We start from the raw sequence: 24,276 nt of genomic DNA, 5'->3' as shown, positions 1-24,276 counted from the left end.
TAATTTGTTACTCTTATGCATATAGGGTTATTGTTCTTTAGTTAAAATTGAAAGTTTACCTTAGTATATATAGCCTCAGCCTTAAATAATGACCTTGATTAAATTGGGCTAGTAACTGATGATTTTAATTTAGAAACAGTATCACAAGCACTTAAAATATTTAATTTATCCAAGTATATTATTGTCTTTTACTTTTTCTCTTCTAGCTAGATGTTGTTAATTTTGAAACCAGCAGCAGCTTATCCTTTTTGGGTAGCCCTCCTGATTAATGATTTTGTTTAGGAACATTATTTACAAGAAAAGGGGAAAGTAATGACAAGTGATTGATCAACGGTGATTTCCTTTTCTCTGTTTTCTGTAATGCAGTTAGGTACCTATAGTCTTAGCTTGTTGGTGATAGCAGTTATCTATTTCTCTCTTTTTTTCTTTCCCTTTCTGTTATTGCTTGTGTAGGATGGCCACTAGCTGTTACCTTTCTTATGAGGTCAATTTTTCTTTAATCAGAACCTGAAAAAGATCAACAAAAAAAAATGAACATATAAGTAATGTTACTAATTAAATGTTTGAATTTTTTGAAGAGTAATAAAGCTAGATTAAGGTTGTATTTTGATAAGATACAAAATTCACCAAAATAAAAAAATAAAGAGTAAATAAGCATCCCAAGTCCTTCTTCCTATCATGGTGTCTTAATGGTAGTGTTCTAAATTGCAGACTGCATCACGTATTGCGGTCGCAATATTGCGGTTGTGACCTTGTCTGCAATGGCATCGGATCGCAATTACGGTGAGACCAAAAATCACATTTTTTTTTCGCAACGTAACGGTGTTGTGTCTACAACACATCCGCAACGCACCGTAATTGATACTATAATTTTAAAATAAATTAAATTATTCATTAAAATAATAAAATATTTTTTTTAAAAAAAGGTATTAAGATGTATAAATCCTTAAAAATAAAATATATATTGATAATTATAAATTTTTTATATTTAGTAAAAATAATTAATAATTTCACACCGCAACGGCCACAATCCACATCGCAATACCTGCAATACTCGCAACTCCAGTAATCGCAACCGTGACCACAAGTGCAATTTAAAACGCAAAACAAATGTATGTGATCCATGTTTCTAAAATATAAAAAACAAGTCTCAAACTAACTTGAATGTCTCAAAAACGAAGATAAAAAATGTCTCTGAAAGTTTGAAACACTAACTCTGCAAAGTTAAAAGAGGGATGTCTAAAAAACGAAGATAATAAATATAGGACAAGGAATATAGAACATATTTTCTTTTACGTTTTAATTTTTTTGTATGCTAAGAAAATTCATTATAAGAAAATATGATTTTAGTTCAACCACAACAGGTGGCACCCACCCAAATCCCAACATCTTAACTTGGAAACACTCATTTCAGTTCCCCGAAGGCTGAGTTGACATCACTTAAGCCTTTGAAAAATGTAAGTCATTAATTATAATCTCAATAATGAAAATTGTTATCAAAATCATCCTTCTAATACTAAATTGATGTCGCTCCATATTATTATAAGGGGCCAAATCACTGTCCATTAATTTTCTATGATTTGAAGGACTATGTTTGATACCATTTTATCTATTATGATAAATTAAATTGGTGATAATTTGTGTGTAAATGACCATTGATTTGATATTATATCACTCTCCAATTCCCATATTCAAAAGCTAAATTGATGTCCTTTTCCTAATGAAAAGAAACTGATGCCACTTGTGATTGGAAGGATTTGGGTTCATGATAGGAAATCTATTACTTCAACAAATAATTAAAAAGAATTATCCAAAATATAAGCTATAAGCGTATGAGTACGTATAAGACATTTCATGAGATTTTCTGAAATTATACTAACATGTAATATTTTGTAATGTTTATAATAATTTTTTTATAGGGCAAGTCATATTAACTGTTAGGCCATTTAGGTTTTCACCTTAAGCCCCCAAAAAATAATTTTATTATATATAATTAACTTTTATTTATTCAATTTAATATGTAAAAATCTATACTATAATTCATTATCAATGATCAGTAAAAACAAAAAGTATGAATATAAATATCAAATAAAAAATATAACTCTAGTTTTGATAAATTAAATAAAAATAGAATATTAATATAACATCACTATTAATAAATAATTTTACAACTTAATAATAAAAAGTCAATACTGATGAAATTAATTATTATGTCAAGTCTTTTTAAATTCTTTTTGTCTTAGTACACGACTCTGTTATAGAGAGCGGTCATAGTGCAATATTTTTCAAATAATTAAAAAAGATTAATGTAAAGTTTAAAGAATGTTAATTTAATATATTTTTAAATAATTAAGAGGAGGTTGGTATACACATGGCTTTAAATTAAAATTTTGATATTGTCAATGTAATTTTATTGGATTAAAAAAAACTAAAAAAAATTATTTATCTATAATATTAATAAAGGGAATATCTAGATTTATGTCCATTTTTTCTTTTTTATTTTTTTCTTTACTTCTTTACTCTTAAATATTTCTTAAAAGTTATGCTCCAATTTGTAATTATACATTTTTAACTAACATTTTTTTTAGTGACTATATGGAGGTTTTTATTGGTTTTTACTCTTTTTAGTAACTATACACCACCACTTTTATGAAGAGACATCACCATTTTTATTTTAAAAATATATTTTTTATTTAAAAAAATTTATAGAGAAATGTCCACCGTACTAGTAACTATAATAAAGGAAATTAAACTTTTAATTTGGTGTATACAATTTTTATTTAATTTTATCCTTATAATTATTTTTTGAAAAATTATAATTTTTTATTATTTTTTTTATAAATTTTACTCCATAACTGACTGAATTTTCAATTAACCACCTATTATTGTATAATTTTTATAATTAATTATTTTTTAAAAATAATTCACAAAGATACGAAATATCTTTTATATGATGTTGTAGAATAAAAAGATTAAAAAATATTTGTGTAATTTCATGAAATCTTGAGGAATATAAGTGTAATTACTCTAAGTGTTTTGTGCTAACAAAATAAAAAGAGTTTTGTACTAACAAAAAATTTATAAATATACATATAGTAGTTATAAAATTTGTTTGAATACAAATTTAAAAATATTTTTAAAAAAATTATACTTAAAAAACACTCTTTATTTTCTGTAGATAAACTCTAAAAATACTTTTAATTTGTAAAAAATATGACTCACGGTCAAAAATTGCACATAGCTATGTGGTGACCACCACTTTTCACGAGTCACGACCGTCACCATTTCTCATTAGTCAAGGCCACCACCGTCTATGGAAAAAGAACTAGTTTCACAAATAATTGTCTAAACAAAAATCTATATTCATTATCTGTGCAAAATAGGTGTTAGAGTTTAACGAGTTTTGAAAATTTATTCCATCTTATAGGAGTATGTTCAAGTGTCTAATATTGTTGTACAGTTAACTACTTTATCTGTTCCATTTTTAATTTCTTTTTAGACATTTAAGATTTTGAGCCTGAACTAAAGAAATATAGTTAGTATGTTTAATTTCACAAAAGAAATTATGTAACTTCTTAATATATCTTTAAATTTTTTAGATTCTCAATTTTTCACCGACAATTAAAGAATATATTAGTAATGATAAAAAAAATATAATAAAAAATTAATGTTACAAATATATTAAATAATAATCAAACTAAAATAAATAATAATTAATTGTTAAATATAAAAGATTGCAAGAGTGTAAGCCATCTTTCAATATAATCTTTATTATTAGAAAAGTATATTGCCAAGTCTATTAAATCATTTAGGTCTCATTATTACTGATGTACGCCATTAGATTCACAGTGACTAAAGTTTAAGTTCCATTGACGTTGTAATTTTTTCTATGGTAAGAAAATATAAGTCTCACTCCATACTTGCTAAGATTTAGAGGAATTTCATTCAATAATAAAATTGTTAAATAATATATTCCTAATAGCATAAAATATAGCACAATTCAACCAATATAGCACAAGTTTATGTTCAGAGATCTAATTTAGATACACTCATTATTATTTAATCTAACCAGTTGTCTGTTGTCTGACCTGCATCGGAATTGCAATTAAATTTACATTGTGAATTTAAATTCCAATTTCGTCCTTTCTGAGTGCACGATCCCATAGTTTTTAATAATTAGCAATATTTTTTATAATCTAATTCTAAAATCATAAATATAGAGGAATATATAGAAAAATATATCACTGGACGTTACTTAAAGATAAATATCAACGAAATCAATTTAACTTAATTGACCATAATGTTACCATATATCTAATATCTTTATCTCTAGACATATCTCAATCAAAGACCAGACGTGGAACTTGACATAATTGTTTATAGTACTCAATCCTTAGTTTTCTTTAATGTCGAAATAGGATTTTTTTTTTACAAACTTTCTATAGATAGAGAAAAATAAGAAAAAAAAATTAGAATAAATTTTCATTAGCTAAAACTGAGTTAAAAATAAGATTTTAAAGAAATTAATATGAGAAAAGTTTTACAAATTAATTTATATATAAATTAATTTTACTTTAAAAAATTTATTTCATTTTTTCTATTTTTTAAAATATATATATATTTTTTTTTAAATCATTCAACCATACCCATAAACTTGTTAAAACGAGCAAACAAGACCAATACTTCATATTAATTCGTTGAAGCATGACGTACCATACATTTTAGAGTAATAGTTACTTTTATCTTTCTAAAAAAAAAAAAAACCACTTTTGATCCTCCAACTTTTTTTTATTAAATTAACCTATCTAAAGTTATAATATCTCTTAGTGATGACAAATGGAAATACAAAATAAAAGAAAAAAATTATTTAGTATCTCTAAATTTTTTTAAATTGACTTTTGGCAACAAAAAAAAATATATATTAAATTGGTCTATATAAAAGTAGAACAAGCTAAGTATGGTCTAAGAGATGTTAATTCCATTTAATTTAGGTTAGATAGTAAATATAATTAGATCATGTCTACAAGTGAGCATATTTTTTATTGTGTCAATTACTAGTGGGAAGCTTATTTTTGGAATTAGCATCCTCAAGGATCATATTTTGCTTGTTTTACAAATTTACTACAAAGAAAAATATAGAAAACCAAAAGTGAATTTGAAAAAGTTTAGTAGGGTTGAATTTTTTTTTTTTCATTTGTCACGTATATTTTGTTTCTCACAGGATACTGTCATTGACGGAGTTACAAAAAAGATTTAACCTTAGCATGTTATAATTTTAGAGGAACTAATTTAATACAATAAAGATTAAAAGCGTGGATTTGAAAAATTTTAAAGGAAATGAAAGTAACTTATATCCTACATTTTACTAACTATCTCGTACAATCAATGATGAACTCAAATACATCACTCTCTTTATCTCATGTAAGTTAATGGATTCAGTCTTAAACATTAGTTCTGATTCGAGTCTTTTATGATTTTGGAAAAAAAGTAATTGAGAGTGTATATTTTGGACAAACTACATAGTTAAAAAAAAAGAAGGTAAAATATCCTCACCCTTTCACATAATTTGTATAGTGTTTAATAATTCATTTTATAATTAGTCACCTATAAATGATATTAGAAGACATTAAATATACAACTCTTCAAATATTCTTCAAATATTAGGTAGTGACAATCTTAGGTTAAAGAACCACTTATATACACTATTATTAATGTGATATATGCATAAGACGCTAATTAGTGTTATCATGATGTTAAAATGTATGCTTAAATGAATATCTGATTTTTTTTATCAGAAAAAACAAAATATATGAACTAGGGCATAAGATATCACAACCCATATATGAGTAACTTAATCCTTACAAAGTTTTCATATACAACGAAACCATTTTAAAAATGAGAAAGAAAAACCCTCCATCACTATAGCAGTCTTAACCATAATTGAGATCTAAATTTTAATAACTCCAATATATTACACTCTTTTCTTATTTTCTATCCTATCATAGAGTTCATATTTTTTTTTATAACCCATCTATACCATATTAAAGATTTTACATACCATAGTGTTCATATGGTAGCGAACCGCACAACCCACCTATAATTTTTGAATTCTTTCCCTATAAAACTATAACAATGTTGTCAAATCAATTTTGAATTCTTTCCTTTTATTTAACCTAAGTTCGTTGATCTTCTTAGCACACAATTCAATGTTTGTATAGTAAAGATAACATTTATTTCCCTCGTCTCACAATCAGAAAATAAAATTTGAGCCATTTTAAATATATATCTAGGAGTTAAGGTTTTGTGTTTGCTCCAAATATGATCTTTTCCCCACGAATTTACATTAGTTGTGGCCCAATGACCGTTTTCACACTGTCACGGTCAATAGTCAACAAAAGAAAAGTTGAAAAGAATGATAAAGATGTCGAGTATTTTTAAATAATAATTTAATTTTTTTATTTAGTTATTATAGTTTTATAAGCCTTTTCTTTTTATATTCTATAATTTAAATATATTTTTAATATATATATATATATATATATATACACATATCTATATATATATATATATATATATATATATATATTTAGTTTTTATAATTTTATTTTAACTATAAAAATTAAAAAGTAAAATTCATGAAAGAAAACTCAAAAAGTCAATTAAACCTATAATTATCTAATAAATTCTTGATCCTAATAATATTCGATCTCATTAAACAAGATTTTGAATTCGAATCATATATATTAAAAAAAATAGAAGTTTTATATAATGGTTAAAGAAAAACTTTAAGTTTAATTCATGCCAGCACATGAGTGAGGTTACAGAAAAGAAAAGACGACAAGGAGATAAAGCATGATAGGGAAACATATACTTACTATTCATATCCCATGACTTATCTAACTGAAGTGATTTAAGGAGACACCTAATTAAGCAGCTAGCAGAGCCATATATCTGTTGGGACAAAGGAAAGTATTATTCGAAACGAACATGTTAGATTCTTCTCTGTCCATAAAACGCCAACCCCACTTTGTTTCTTTCTACTAGGGACATAAAATTAAGTATATAGTTTCAACAATTATTTCAACTTGATATTCATAAAAAGAAAAAAAAAAACATTATTTCAGTTTGGTAAGGTGAATTTTCAGTTACTCTTTACCCAAATTCTCAGGCTCTTTGTCGCCGCCACAAGGAGAAAATTCCCAGCTAGATCTACCTTCAGAAACGTGTCTCATTCAAAACAACCATGGTAGCGTTCCAGAACAAGAAAAAAGGAAGAAAAGAAAACAATGCGTATACCCTAGAATCAGGATCCAGCAGAAGCAAACCCAAAAGGCCATTTAAACCAAAATAAAATATGACCAGTCAAAGAAGACATTTATGATGCTAAATCCAAAAAGACAGAAAGAAATTTCTCTTTTTCTAGACCAAAAACAAAGGGTCATCATATATAGGGAATGCCCTAGAGCACAGACTACATAGTAAAACATTGTACCCTTCATAAATGCTTATATAGATCCATAGCCTAAGGGCTAAGGGCATGCGGTGATAGTGAAAGAGACATAGTCATTGATCGCATTCTTTCTTTTTCTCTCAATAACTATTTCGAAATAGAACACACGAGAATATATAGAATAATTCCAGAAACAGAAAACCCCGCAACCTGCTCTCTGCAACCTTGGGATATACATTATTATACGCTGTGTTTCAGGTACTTTACCCAATCTTTGAGACTCTTCCTGTTTCCGTGTTCCAAATGTGTCGTACAACACTTTCAGTTTACAAATCTGGATCACTTCCCAAACTTAAAACCAACCCTGTTTTTCCGCTTTATTGATTCGTAACAAATTACTGTAAAGTAACCATAAAAGTGTGTACTCTCAGGCAGATCAAGAAATCAGATATGGGAAATTTTTCAGATCTGTGTGTGGGGTGTTGTCTCTAGCTACTAATGCTGAGAAGCCCTATCAAGCGTGGAAAGGGATGAACAGTGAAGGAGAAACCCTAATGGGGGAGGATAGTGGCAAAGGTGTTGGCATTGATTGATTGGAGGGTCGTACATGCATAGATGATATATATATATATATATATATATATATATATATATATATAAAAGTAATTATGTTATTAGTATAAAATATTTATTAATTTTTTGTTAATAATTAATTTTTTAAAAATTTGATTGATTATTTTTTATGAGTATTTTTTTAATTATTCTTTTTCATGTATAAGAGTTGAATGTATAGTGTGTTGAAAGGAAAGAGATAGCAGTGACATCGTTTGTGTCGATGGGATAGATAGAAAATGACTTGTTTCTTTTGGGATGAATAGCCTCAAGAAGTATCATTAGGGCAAGAAAATAATTGCACTGCACCAGTACTACACCCTCTTTTTGGTGTAGCTAATCTTACCAATGGTTATCTCTAACTTTTTTTTTAATTTCTTTTTAATTATACAATGGTGATGATCCGAGCGATTTTGTTTTTAATTATTTAAGGTTAAAATATTTTTGTAATTTTTATAATTTTATTTATTTTATCTTTTAATTTCTATAATTTAAGTAGATTTTTTTTAATTTTATATTTATCTTCTTTTTTATATAATTTTTATAATTTAAGATAAATATTTTTAATTTCTAAAATTGTAGTTTTGTAGTCTTTTTAATCTTTATCGTTAACTTTTTTTTATAACATTGTTCGTTTTATGTTAATGTGGTAAATATTCTCAATTTTGTGAAGTTAAAAAAAGATATTTCAATAATAGATATTATAAATGAAGGTACAAAACAAACATAAAATGAAATATCTAATTTAAAGTAACTTTAGTAAAATAAATTCAACATCACATACATAAATTTGAATTAATACCTATGGTACATCAACAAAAAAAAAATATTACCAAAAAATTAACAATAGACTAAAAGAATAAAAAATTGTAAGTATATAAACTAGAATGATATATCTTCAATTATAAAGATTAAAGAAGATTAAAAAAAAGAATTACAAAAACTAAAAGATTTGCTTTAAACTATACGAGTTAAAATATAAAATAAGTAAAATTATAGAGATTATAAAAGTTTTTTTTACACCATTTTTATTTATCTCTTATAGTCATTTTAGGAGTTATTTACTTTTAATTATTAACAGGCATTGTTTTGAACATATTTGCACTATATTTGTACTGTATTTTTTAATATTGTTAGAAACCATTAAGTTATTATAAATTTAAAATTAGAGTTGTTAAAATAGGTCACAACCTATGAGTTAACCCGATCCACCACAAGTTTGAATCAGGTTAGGTTAAAAAGAATTTGCAAATTTCAATACTATTAAAAATTTAGCCCAACCCACTAAGAACTCAGCTCACCCAGTATTTTGAACCCATTGTGAGCCAGACTAGCTCACCAACCCATTAACGCAAAAAAAAAAAAAAAAAAAAAAAAAAGCCCACAACCCAACCTACTAAGGAATTAACGTAAGAAAATTAAAATCCAATGTGCCTAACCCATAAAGGTCATGCAAGGAAGGGAGGGATGGAGATGGAGGGTTACTTGACTTCATTCACTAGGGAGTTTCGAGTTAGAAATTTGGGGTTCTATCTTTCATGTTCTTCTTCACCTCTTTTGACATCTTTCTGCACCACCACCGTGTGACTGCCATCGCACACCATCACCGTTCGGTCACCTCATTCCACACCCACGAACTCTTCCACACCACATTACCATCGCATGCATCCTCACCGCATGACCACCACATTCCATATACACAAACTCTTTTGAACCACCCACCACCATTTCATGACAACCAATACGCGACTGCTGCCACATGACTACCATCGTGCAACCGCCACCGTGCATTGCCACCACTCCACGCATAGCCCATCAACCCTTTCATCTTCCTCACCACGCACCACCCCCACATGATCGCTTCGGTGCGACTACAACCATCGACCACCACTGTTCCACGAAGAGCCCTTATTCCTCTCAAACTTTCATTGTTGTGTGCACCAATAATGGTTTTAGTTTCCAATTTGCATAGCTATGGCTGGCTAGAAATATGGAAAAATAAATATTTTTTTTAAATTAAGTGAGCCAACTTGTTTAATCTACCATCTTCGTGATGGGCTGGGCCAGACTCATTTTTTGTAAGCTCACTACAATGTGAGTCAAGTTAGATTGATCCACCTATTGGTTAACCCATGGTGGTCGGGGTGGGCTAGGCCGGGTAGCCCATTTTGACAACTATACTTAAAATAAAACATAATACAAGTACTTGTCCATTCAAATAAGGTGTTAAGTTTAAATTTTTTCCTCCTAACATGAACCAATCTATCAAATACTACTTCACCTTAGTGTCTTTGTTCCCAACACACTAGATGGCAACCGGGTTAACAAAGCCATAATAAATGCATTTCGCATGTCCACAAAGATGCGATGAATTAAAATACCTATAATTGTTAAAACAAATATAATGTTAGCAATATACAATTGAATAAATTAAAATAAGAACCATTACAAATAATACTCACCTAATCCATAACTAAATCACTAATATGGAAAAAAGTTTATCACCAAAAATGATGTTTGTGGCATTACGTTGGCATATAAAGAAAGGGATAGACTTGTCCCTACCAACAACCTTAGAAGGCATGGTTTTTTCTACGTCATGCTTCCCGAGATTAATTGTTGCCAAAGCCAATTGATGGATAGGAGAAATCTCAGAAAGTGATGCATGTGTAGCAACAACAAATTTCCTCTTTCTAGGAGCAACCCAAACATCATATAATGCAAATAATTAAGTTAGTAAATACAATTACTTAAGGACATCATTAGAATGTAGTAAATTGAAAATTTGATTACCTTAGCCACATGGGCCCTAGTTAGCCTACTTGGTACCCCACTATTTGAACCTCTATAGTGGTTATGAAGGACCATCCTTGAAGGCCATAGGACTTTTGACAAGGTCTATGGTTAAGAGACTAGAATAAGCTACTAGAGAGGATATGTTTCTTAGACATGTTGTTATCATGAATATAGAGTATGTGTTTTTCTCCTAGTTGCTTAATCTTCTATTGTATATACTTCGTGTAACCCCCTTCCAGATTACAAATATTATTCCCTTTTAATTGATATGGTGAATATATATATATTTTTTATAATTATGAATAGAACAAATACTAAAATAAACGAGTAAATTTTCTAAATGAAGTTATATTATATAATAGTACTATTACGAAATTTCTAATACAAAAAGTTTCTAAAGATTACAAAATATGTCTTTTATAAACATCATAACTTATCAAAATAACTCTCTATCCTAAGCTTTGGGTTTTGCATCTGACTTCTAACTTTGATTCCTATTTTCCTACTTCAAGAAATCTCCAACATTTGGATTTCAAATATTTATGGGGTTAGACATTTAATTTCTTTCATGTCAAACAAACAAATTATGCAATCACATAGAGAAATTTATGAAAATTATTAATAAACATGCAGTAAGATTATCAATTCATCAATACTATCAATTTAAAATATGTAGTATGCTTATGAAATGTAGGTTTTAAATGAATTTTTTTTAAAATCATTTTTAACTTAGTACTTAACGGAGCTATTCCCTCTTGAGTGTTTAGTGAAGCCAAATCTTAACATCACTCTGTCCATTGATTCAATAATGCCCCACTAAACATGAACAAGTAGATAGTAGTTAGTGTTAGTGCACTCGATAGGCTACCATGACACAAAATCAAATAAAGACTAACCATTTGTGGAATTACCCATGCCCAAACACTCCCTAGACCAAAGGTCTATCCCCCCAGACTAGAGGTTTTGTCATACCAAGTCTACTCAACCCCATTTACTATTAATGCATTGATAGCTCAAATATTAGTTTCATATCTCACATTCTCTCTTTTTTAGTCTCTTTCATTACTGTCATTATCACATCACTATCACTATCATATCACACTACCAAACGCCTTTGGTAGTAAATTTAAAGAAAATAATTTCAATAAAATATTTTATGAAAAATCTTATTCCTCAATGTTTTTACTATCAACCGTCCTTGATAGTAAAATAAAAACATTTTCAAACATTTCAATAAATTCTTTTCTTTTCCCCACCAAAATTCTATTGACTACAAAATCATGCTATGGATCATATCCATGCAATATGCCATATGCATTTATAACAATTCATTATATCAATAATAAATCAAGTTAAATCAGTTTATACAACTTTACATATGTTTAGTAAAAATTCTATTGACTACAAAATCATACTATGCATCATGTCCATGCAATATGCATTTATAACAATTCATCATTTCAATAATAAATCAAGTCAAATCAGTTCATATAACTTTACATATATATGTTTAGTAAATGAAAAAACTTTTTATTTTCAACTAATTAATAAACTAAAACCTTATTTTTATTTTAAATTTATTTCCTAATATACTTCTAACATTATCTCCCAAAATTTTAATTGAACCTATGATTATTTTCTAATATTTCAATTCTACCCGTAATTTTAATCACTATTTCCAATATTATCCTTGGTTAATTTCTAATATTCTATTTATGTCCTTGATCATTTCCTACCATTCTATGACTCTTCTTAATTAACTTTTCGTATTCTAGTTATGTTTCTAACTATTTTATAATATTCTAATTGTACCGTTATATTTTTCCTAAATTTCTATTTTTTCCCTACTTATTTTCAAAAATTTCAATTATACCCCTACTTTATTTCTAAAATTCCAATTATACCCTTGAACATTTTCTATTATTCTATTTATGTCCCTAAGTCATTATGAAAATTACCATTATACCCTTAATCTTTTCCAAAAATTCCATCTATGTTCCTAGCATGTGAAATGACCATTTTGTCCTTGGACTTTTTGGAAAATTCCAATTATATCCCTTTCTTCAACCTTGGGGCTGCATTATAGCATTGTTGAATCACTATAAAAAATTACTAGATTTTTTCCAAAGATTTATAATATAGGGAACAACCTAGGTCATTCTTCTCAAAGACAAAAACTAATAGGATCCAAAATTATCACACAATTAGAAAGGGGATTTTCATGAACAACAAAGATCTAGAAATTAGAATATTACAAATAGAAACAGAAAACTCAATCAAAAATTATATCGATTCAAGGTTTTAATTATTACGGTTCAAATTATAATCCAAATTCAATCAATCTAAATTAACACAAACATAATATAAATGTAGATCTAAATCTAGATCTATTGAATTTTATAAAAATGTGAAACGTAATTGTGATATCACAGTTTTCATAAAATTTAAGAACGGTGAACAATTGATTTAGGTTATTTTAGGTCTAGATCTAAATCTAGATCTAGATCAAAATTAATCTTCAAATTTGATTTGGATCCATTAAAATAAAATTTATAATCATGAAGAATGAAAAATAAATCTAGAATGGAGAAGAAGACAAAGAGAATTTGTATGGTAAAAATAGATTGAGAACTCAAATTTTACCGTAATTCATGAAATCTCAAATCGAATGAACATATTAGCCATGCATCTTCATCAAGACGTTGTAGTTGCAATTCGTGTAAGCAAGAGAGAAAATCAAAGAGAGAGAAGAAGGAGAATTTAGACAAACTTATATATAGAGGAAACAACTCTGAAATTTGAAAAATAAGTGTAAGGTGTACATAACAAGTCTCACAACACCTATTAATATAGAAATATAGTGGGCCTAATGAGAATATTTACAAGGCCTGACCCACTAAATCAACTAATTGCATCACTAAACAAATTCTAAGATTATATTCTAAAAATAAAAAGAAAATACAGTGTAGAGCCGTAACTTTACAAAGCATTTTTGGGTCACTTAACATTCGAACTTGCCTTTTCTCTCAACAAAGAATTTGTAGAACTCTATCTTATCTTTCCAGGGACACCAAGAACGTTCAAATCCGATGTCGAGAGCTCTAGATATAGTCTTCATAAAAAATAATGTCAAAATAGAAAAAAAAATTATGGAAATTAACTAAAATTTATAACTAAGACTAAAATGATTCACTATAATGAATCAAAGATAAAATATTACAATATGATATTAATAAAAGTCAAATAAACCAAAAAAATAATGCATAGAAAGATATACAAAAATGAGTCTATCACTACACCTTCCCCCAGAACATCCATTTATCAATTTTTCAACATCAAACAATCAAATCCAAACATAATTATCATAAAAAAAAAATAATAAGAAACATATCAAAGTTACTTCAAAAGCAATAATTTCATCACAAAATCCAACTATAATCCAAGTCTTCTAACCTAAGATTTCAATAATCCAACCATGAAAATAATGATCAAAACCTACTTTACAACTATATCCTAAACATAAAACATGAATAAAATTAAACATCTAATCTATACCTATTTTCTTCCAAGCTTTACAACCTTTCTTGCACTTTCTCTTAATTCTTTTTCTTCCTACATCTTTTCCTCCTTCTTATCTTCTTTTAGTATCCTTTTCTTCTAAAAACTATGATGATCTCCTTCTCCTTCCTCTCCTTGGTTGTGAGTTTTTCATTTGACTTTGGGTGGGAATGAGTTTTGCTTTAGTATGCGGGTTTCTTATGATTTTAGCTCAAGTTTTTCAATTTATTTGGCCCTTCCACCACCTTTCTCTTTGGTCACATTTTGGTCAAGTATGTTGACCCATTTTTTGGTAAGACTCTCAACCAAATGACTTCCCAAAATAAGCCATCCTTAGATTTTTATTATTAGATCATCTTTGTAGGATTTAGTTTGTAGCATTTTCTAGAAATTTCTAGATATATTTATATTATCTCACAATCTAATTAAAATTAGGGTTTAGGGTTTAGGGGAATCTTATACGTATGAATACTGATTGGAATAATGTTACTATTATATGTCTTGATTCTTATTGTGGTTGATTAAATTAAATTACAAGTGTACATTTTGAATGTTAGGGTTGTTCTACATGAATTTTGGAAATTTTGAATGACTATGTATGAACCTCAATGAATGATGTTGTATGGATGTTTATTAAGTATGAATTCATTAATTAATCGATTAAAATGATAGTATTGATGATTTTTGTATGGGTACGAATGATCGACAAGACAAGAAGTAGAATTGCAAATTTGGGATGTGCAAGTTCTAAGACTACGTTGGGCATGAGAATGATCATGTTGGGCATGAGGTTGCTAGAAAGGTTTCAAACCTCTCAAGGTTGGGCGCAAGGTGTTGCATCTAGTGCTATTTGACATCGAATTAGTGAAGAGGTTGATGTTGGGCATGGTCCAGACCACACCAAGTGAGATTGAGATTGAAGTCCTAGACCTTATCACATTGGGCATAGGTGATTCCACGGTAGGTGTGAGGTTGATAGAGAGGCCTTGGTCTCCCTATGCTCGATGTGAATTAAACCTAGCCAGTGCCCCGCCTATTTCTTTTAAATTTTTTATTTTATGAATTTTCTCATTGAATGAGGAACCTGAGGAAGGGTTGTTACTACTTATTAATAAATAAACTTAATATGTATATTAATTTGATATGTTGTCTTATACCATGATGTTGACCAACACTACTAGAAAATTACTGTTCTACATCGCTATATTTACATCGGTTATATTAGAACCGATGTAAATCATAAACGCGGTGGCAAACTTGTAAATAAATAAAAAATGTAAACATATTTACATCGGTTGAAGGAAGGAACGACGTAAATATGAGCAATTCTACATCGGTTTTATTATTGACCGATGTAGAAATTAAGACTCTGATATGTGCCCCGCATACCCTTTCACCTCATAATTAGGGCTTCTCCATCTCAAGCAGCGACGCTAACCCCCGCCGCCACCGCCGCTTCCTCCGCACCGACGACAACCTCTTCGTCGCCTCCAAGGCCTTCGTCTATTCTCATTTTTTCTGTTCGACACTGATTGCTGCTAAACGACGCCGCATTCGATTCGGAGCTCTACCAATCTGCCTGTCGTGCGGGGAAGGCCGCTTGGGAGGACCTACAATTGCCAGGCCTCGTTTGGAAGCCCCAGAACCGATCTTGGCCTCCCGCCGCCCCCGCTCTATCTCCGTGTCTGGGCCTGAGTTTCTGAGCCGCGGGAGTGTCATGCTCATTCCCTGTGGCCTCACGTTGGGCTCCCACGTTATGGTGGTTGGGAAGCCGTTGAGGGCGCAACGGAGGACATGTCAGTTCGTGATGGAGTTGCAGGGGTTGGAGACCGTGGAGGCTGAAGACCCACCTAGGGTCTTGCATTTCAATCCCAGGCTTAAAGGGGATTGGAGTGGGAAGCCTGTCATTGAGCTCAACACTTGTTATCACATGCATTGGGGTTCTGCATTGCATTGTGATGGTTGGAAATCTAGAGCTGCTAAAGATACTAGTAAGAAAACGTATGTTTTGTTCATTCCACATTCCACTTTATCACCTTTTTAATAAGCAATTTCCTAATAAATCCTTTACTCAAATTGCGTTGTGATGGTTGTTACATGTGTTTGATGCAGTGGATGGGTTGGTCAAGTGTGAGAAATGGATTGGGGGTGAAGAGACTGATAGGTCGGAGTTCTTCAAGAATTATTTCCAGAACCTGGAAGGCTTCAATTTATATATGCTGACTTGGGAGATCCAAACTCTGTATGCTTACACTCTTTGTTACAAAAAATACTTTGATGTTGCTTTTTTTTATAATTTTTTTATTGATGCATATAAACTGGTTAACAGGTTAATAAAATATTTTTGGAGAACAAATTTGATGCTGTGATGCACTTTGCTGCTGTTGCATATGTGGGAGAAAGCACCATGGATCCTCTTAAGTAAGCACTTATGGATTTTTTTCAGTCACATTAATCTCAGCTGAATAAGTTGTGGAAAGTAACACTTGTGTTCAGTTTCTAATTTTCACCATCTATATCAAAGTACCACAAATCACAAATTTTCTTTTAGATGCACGTTGAGATTTTCAACATTATTTGAACTTGCACAGAAATTTCTATTATGGTCTTGGCTTTGCTAATAAATTTCTATTATGATAATGCATTGAGTTTAATTATAATATATTTCTCTATTTATTGTTCGACATTGTGGAAACGAACTTCAAAGAAATGCATTATGCTATTGTTAATCTTTGTAATTAGATATGATTTTGCAGAGAGTTGGATAAATTGTTGTTATGAAAATGGTTAGTTATGGTTTTTGGTTTTACTTTATTAATTTAATATATTTGCATCTTTGTTGGGTATTATCAAAATATTACATCAAACACGTTGTTGGTATTGGAGAATATGGCTAAACATGATGTGAAGACATTAATATATTCTAATACATGGGCTTTTGTGGATTGTACAAATATGTCTGTCCAAATTAATATGCATTTCATGTCTTTTTTATTCAGTGCCATCAACTTGCATGTTATATTCGCTTAAATGATATAGATTGCTGAGTGGCTGTGTTTGTTACTCTGTGCATAGGAAAATCTGCATGATATAGACTCGTGCTTTGGACAAGGCTTCAAGGCTCCAAGGCTTCAAGTTGACAATGGGTATGTAATATTTGGCCATTAGCAAGACCTTAGAGTACTCATTGCCTAAAAATATGCAATCTTCTACGAATGGGCACATCTTTTTGTTGTTTGTGTACAATGTCATCCTGATTGGCCATTTTATCTTTTCCCATTGATTTGATCATAATTGGCATCAGTGATTAATTTGAACAACATTTATGGGCTAATTGGACAGTAACTTGGATAGTTTATAGGAGAACATTTTACTGGTCGTTATATGTTGGTTTCCACTTTTTGGGTGGTCATAGTCTTATTCATAAAGAAAGCATTTTTTTTATATTTTATATATTCTTCCATTGAAGGATCAAGATTTTTGTTTACAATGGGTCATTGTACTTCAAGAAAATGTTCGACAAATTGTACCAGGTTAGCAGTGTTTTGAATTTTTGCTGATTACTTTTTTTTTTATCACCTTTTGTCATATGTTAATGAATTGTATGCAAACTATTTGCAGGCTGATTGGAAACCAGAGTCACCAGATAAGTTTGGTGATATTGCCGAATTAATCAAGTCTCTAAATTTGGTACAACTTGAAGATAAAAAACCACCAGGTTCGTTACCACGCCTAATAATATTTTTTGTTATGAATTATATCTTGTGTTATTTAAAGACCATGGACTAATTACAGGTCAAGGACCAAAATCAACTCAGACTTCTACAAAAGTCTCGTCTGCCAACCCCTCTACACAAAAACCTGCTGCATATCGTCCACCACATGCTAAGAATGCAGCTTCTATTCAGGCAGAGGTACACAGTCATAGAATCTATGTTGTCATTGTTTCTATTTTTAATGGTCAATATAAATTTTAAATGGTATAATTTATAGTTACGAAGTTTTTTGACTGTTGGTTAAATTGTTATGGAATATATATGTTTTTGTGTCTTGCCTTAAACTATTGGAGCTGAGTTTCATTGTTTAGGTTGTCTCTAATGATGCCAAAAATAAGCATTTTTTTTTTTAAATGCAATCTACATCGGTTCTCAAGAGAACCGATGTAGATTTAAGCATAAATCTACCTCGGTTCTCTGGAGAACCGATGTAGATTTATGCTTAAAATAAATCTACATCGGTTTTTCAGAACCGATGTAAAAATGTATACATTTTTTACGTCGCTCTATTCTACATTGGTTTTAGAACCGATGTAGATGACTTTAGAGAACCGATGTAGAATATGCATCTTGTAGTAGTGCAAATAATTATATTGAGATACTTTTGAAAGACTGTGATGAATGTTATGATGAGATAATTTATAAGAATGCAAGATAATGATGATGTGTGGATGATATTGATGTTGTGTAATGTTGAGTTGTGATGAAACATACTATGATGATATTTGGTTGAGTTAATGTGATGTAACATTGAGATGTGATGATGTATATTGTGATGAGTATTGATGGGGAGATAAAATGAATAAGTCTAGTGTTGTAGGCTAGCACTTGGGCAGTTGAGAATGCATTTATGTGATTGAATTGATTGTTTAAGTCCATGTTTCAAGCTTTGTTTTGCATGATAGTGTGAGTTTATGTAGGTGGGGGTATCATAGATCATCTACCTATGTTTCATGCTTTGTTATGGTATTTACAAAATTTAACCAAAAGCTCTTGCACATAGATTAAAAAAACAAATAAATATGGTTTTATATTGATGCCATATTAACTCGCATAAGTTATTAGAGATAATATGAGACTAAAACATGAAACTTGGGACAACCTACAAAGGGTTTGCCCAATGCTATTTTTGTCGGCTTTTGGCCATTGTTATTTGGCATAACTAACACCATGTTTTCTTGTAGTGACCCATGAACGAGAAAACTAATTAACTCCCCTTACCTTAGAAAAAGAAATTACACAATAAGGGTGTAAGTAAGTGACAACAATCCCTCCCTTCATCCTTTACTCCATAAATCACGACTCTGATGGCATAATTTTCTACCCATTGACGTAGTGACGTGTGTATTAGTTGGACACATTATCATGCCATTTAAATTGTTGACCGGACACGTCATCATGCCACTCTCTACTTCAGCTCCTGGATCTTTGTCGTTGGGTCCGATTTGTTTTGCTTCGAACAATAGATTTCAACGATCAACGACACCGCGCCCGCCACCACTCCACCCTCGGAGTCTGAAACTATGACCCAACTCCTAGCCCACATAAGGCTCCTCCTCCAACACATGTCATCGTGCTGGCCTCCCTGGACGCGGGGCTCCACTTGAAGGCCATCTGTAGAAGGAACAAGGGAAAGAACAAGAATGTGGGAATGAACAAGGGTCCCAAGTCGGAGAAGGGAAAGATCAACGCATGCCTTAATGATGGAGGGGAAGGTGTAGACTGTAGAAGGAAGGGGCAACACGAGAGAGGAGCATGCAGTGGTAGAAAACGATGACATCGAGGGAAACATTGAATTTTGAAGAGGTTTGAAAAGGGAATTGAAGACAAAAGAATCTGGGTGGGTGAGGGAGCGAAAGAGTCGGCGATGATGTGAACGTGAGCTTGGCGATTGAATCCGCGATTCAGCCTGTGGAGCTGAAGCTAAGAGTGACATGATGACGTGTCCAGTCAACAATTTAAATGACATGATCACATAACCAACTAATACACGTCACTACATCAATGGATAGAAAAGAGAAAGACACTGAAATCCCTTATTTAGAAGGGGCACTGAAGGAATCCTCTTTGAATAAATTGGATTATTAAAACTTTTTTTATTACTTTCAGAAACTATTGATTATAAAATCCATTAATTTCTAAGCCCGATAAACTTCCAAATCATTTATTAAATTAAAACTATTAAAATAAAGTATTAAAACTATGCATTTTAAGATAGAATAAATTTTATTAGATTTCTCAACGTGTAGTTCTTTTTTAATATAAAAATATGTAACTCTTTTTAATATAAATAGTTAATTGATTTTAAGTCAACAAAATAATTAAATGTGTTAGAATTAGGTTTTATATATTGAAACTACACACTTTAAGCGTGAAAAATGATCAAACTGTATTATTAAAATCCTAAATATTTTGCATGTGTAAAGAGATGGATTTTATGGTAAAGGGTTATCATAGAAAGATATGGTCTAAGCACAAAAAAAAATTGTCATGTAATAATACATTTTATAATAATACAATACTTATTGTCATTAAAAATTATATATATATATATATATATATATGTATATATATTATAGATACAATATATTGATATATTAATTGTTAAAATGTGTAAGTATAGATTATAATGACATAATATATATTGTTGAATCTCATTCAAAATCAAAATTAAAATTATATATCACTATAAAAAATCAGGTAATTATTGACAGTTTTTTTTTTGCAATTTTTATAAACTGCCAAAAGATGTTATAATTTTAGGGGTTATTTTAATTCCCACAAATAATTAAATTTTTTGGCGGTTAGAAACCACCACAATGTTTACCACTTCTTTATAATAGTAATCAATTTAATTAAAATATTTTTTTTTAAAAAATAGAAAAAAAAAAGGTTTAGACTTAATTCAAAATAATAAAAAAAAAACTAGGGCATGTGAGTGAGTCTCAAAACTTCTTCTTCGATAGTGTTGTTCCTTCTTAGCGAGTCTCAAACTTCTTATTCTTCATACTATTTCGTGTTATTCCTTCATATCTGCATTCGAGCTTGAATAGATTTGAAGTTCAACTTTGCGATTATTACTTCGATTCGCATGACAATCACGTTAATCTAGCTTTCAAATGCATCTACAGGTATTTTGTGGTGAAAACTTTGATTCTGCTAGGGTTATTGATGATTTTATTAGAATTTATACAATGCATTTCTTATTATAAAATTTTCCCTATTAGAGATAATCAAATTTACACTTGGAAGGAAATGAATATACGATTATCAATATTTGTAGAAATAAAAAGAAGAAATTATGAGCAACATTTGAACAAAGACAGTTTTAGTAATAGTAGTGCTGCCTCCAAAATCCTAAAACTAGGCTTAGTTGGGTGCGATTGGATCTATCTTGTTTGGCTTAGAAAATGTGTCATGCTTATGTTAATTAAGGAAGCAAAGAAAAAGTAAGAGATATGATGTTAATTAAGGAGATAGGGGCTTGTAAAAAATGAAGATCTAGACTAATACGGGATATTAACTGCAGATTTTATTTTTTGGACAGATGTAAAAAAGATCATATTAAGATAGTTTACTTAAAGTATTCATAAGGAATTTAAGATAAAAAAAAATAACTTTAAGACGTTTTACTAGAATCAGTAATAACAAACAGGGCATACTTCATGTTGTCAAGCAAAGATAGTTGTTGAATACTTCGGAGAGGATTTTCAGTCATCAGAAATGTCTCTTGTATGTGAAGTAATAACCTTAAATATTTAAGAATCCAAAGCCCACAAAATCTAACTAGAAGAGTTTCTTATTGCACTATTGAAATTATTAAGCTCATTTGAATTGGGACCATAAATAGCCTTAATTATGTCCCTGCAGAAGCTGCATGAAAGAAAGAAAGAAGATTAGATAAGAATATCCACTTCTATACGAATATCCACTTATGAGTATCAAGTACGAATATTCATGGTTATTTTCATACTGGTATCATATGCTTTAGATATTTTTTTATGCAATAATATTTCCACATCTCGTGATTTTCAATCATTTCCTATTGGATTTGTTGGTGCTTTGCATTAACTATGTGGGAGTAATAAATAAATAATTAAATAATTAAAGACTAAATAATAAATAGGTTTAATGGAGCAGTTATGAGAATAATTGTTATTTAATGGGAATAACAATCTTTAGGGATTATAAATATCCACTAATGTGAGACAAGGTCCACACCCTTGAAAGAAAGTATTCTCTCAAACCCTAGGCATCACGGAAGATAGAGAGAGTAGAAAGAAAAGTCAAAGGGAGTGAAATCTTGGTTCTTTTCTCAAGAAGATCAAAGTACTCTAAGAATTAAAGGAGATTTCCATTATGGAGAAAGGTACATACTTTTCTTATTATTTTGTGAGTATCATGAATTTCAAAGATCCTTTAATTTTTTATAATTGATGTATTAGAAAATCATAAAACTTACAGGACTTAGCTACTTCTATACCTAGAAACGGACTTTAATTATAAGGTACCTTCTTTTTTGTCTATATAAATAATATCATTATTGGAGAAAATTATAATATATAAATAATATCATTATTGGAGAAAATTCTTAGAATTCTTAGAAGCATGTATAACTCTGCACTTAATTTATTGTAGTAATCAATTTACCAAATCTCCTTGCAAATTAACAATGGTATTTTGTTATAATGTTACAACACAGGTATATAAGTTGCTAATATATTTTTCAGCTATATTGTAATTTTTGACAATATATTTTTCTCCTTTTGTACAGGGGGATTTTAACTTGAACAATTTTGAAGATGGATTTGTATCATTTGTTTTTATGGTTGGACTTCTGCTGGCGTCTCCAATATTTGGCTCTCTAGCCAAGAGGTAAAAATTGTTTGTTACAATTAGTTGAAACCTATTCTTATGGCTACACTTTGTTTAGCTTAAAAATTCAACCCATAAATGCTTCAGAAGATGAATTGTAAATGAAGAATCTTGAAGGCTGAACATGCTTTTAAACCATCATAGATTCATTATACTGAGTTTCAAATTGTCTTTCTTAATGTGCAATTTAATATGTCATTAAGACAAACTTCTTGTATATGACTTTCAAATTTTAAAATCAATGAGATGATGTATCTAAAATATTTTGTAGCATAAATTATCATAAAATTTGGATTATCAATTTATTCAAAATTTTGTCTGCTAAACTGAAGTTCTTATGTTTGATAGACATAATAATTACAACATGAGAATTTCTAACTTGTAATGCCTTGTACATGTACCATGTTTTGTTATTAATCCTTACCCAGCTTTTATAATTTGCAGTGTAAATCCATTTAGACTTATAGGTGTTGGATTGTTAGTTTAGACTCTTGCAATCTTATGTTGTAGTTTTTCTTTTAAATTTTTTATTAATCCTTACCCAGCTCTTATAATTTGCAGTGTAAATCCATTTAGACTTATAGGTGTTGGATTGTTAGTTTAGACTCTTGCAATCCTATGTTGTAGTTTTTCTTTTAAATTTTGGTCCATTTCAATCTGTCGCATGTAAATGGTCTAATTCTTTTACTTTTCAATCTACACAATTTTTGTTGAGCAGTTAAACAGTACTACATACCAAATATAATAATTTTCTTATGCTTTATATATTCTCTATAGGCTAGTTGGTGTTGGTGAAGCTTCATTTATAAGTCTTGCTGATGGCATCCTAGCTTGCATGAACTTGAGATGATGAGCAAGGGAGAGGACGTCTACTCCAAGGATCAAGTCCTTCAAGGATGATGCGTGATTTAGAGAAGGAATAAGGTGGAATGGACGAAAATGGAAAGTGTGGGTGAAGTGTTTGATGAAAGGTTTGAGAAGGCACTCTAGGGTTTGGCTCACTTCAAGGTAGAAGAAGGCCACTTCTAGGGTTTAGCTCTCAAGGTGGAGATAGGATGGTGGTGGCCGAATTTAGCCTAGGGTGATTAAGGATGATATAAAGGCAAAAATGTTCTATTTATATTCAATTTCTAAAGTATTTACATGATGCATAGCCTAGGGTATTTATAGGAGTGGGAGGCATCTAGGGTTGTATTTGGAGAGTGCATG

General features: G+C 30.0%; 2 long non-coding RNA genes across 2 annotated transcripts; one reads left to right on the top strand and one right to left on the bottom strand.

Moving 5' to 3' along the window:
• Nucleotides 1-206: 206 nt before the first annotated feature.
• LOC145958988 (uncharacterized) lies at nucleotides 207-15,214 on the bottom strand. The gene is made up of 3 exons (XR_014434582.1): nucleotides 13,502-15,214; nucleotides 6,876-6,951; nucleotides 207-507 (listed from the first exon to the last, which is right to left on the bottom strand). It is a non-coding gene; the product is annotated as an uncharacterized LOC145958988 (long non-coding RNA).
• Nucleotides 15,215-17,870: 2,656 nt separating this feature from the next.
• Nucleotides 17,871-18,408, top strand: LOC145958842 (uncharacterized). The gene is made up of 3 exons (XR_014434397.1): nucleotides 17,871-17,949; nucleotides 18,038-18,134; nucleotides 18,212-18,408. It is a non-coding gene; the product is annotated as an uncharacterized LOC145958842 (long non-coding RNA).
• Nucleotides 18,409-24,276: the final 5,868 nt, after the last annotated feature.

Source organism: Cajanus cajan, chromosome 6 (genome assembly GCF_000230855.2).
Source record: "Cajanus cajan strain Asha chromosome 6, NIPB_CcT2T_4, whole genome shotgun sequence".
NCBI classification, from domain to species: Eukaryota; Viridiplantae; Streptophyta; class Magnoliopsida; order Fabales; family Fabaceae; genus Cajanus; species Cajanus cajan.
Note: the sequence above shows the minus strand (reverse complement) of the source record. Positions and strands in the feature narration are given on the sequence as shown.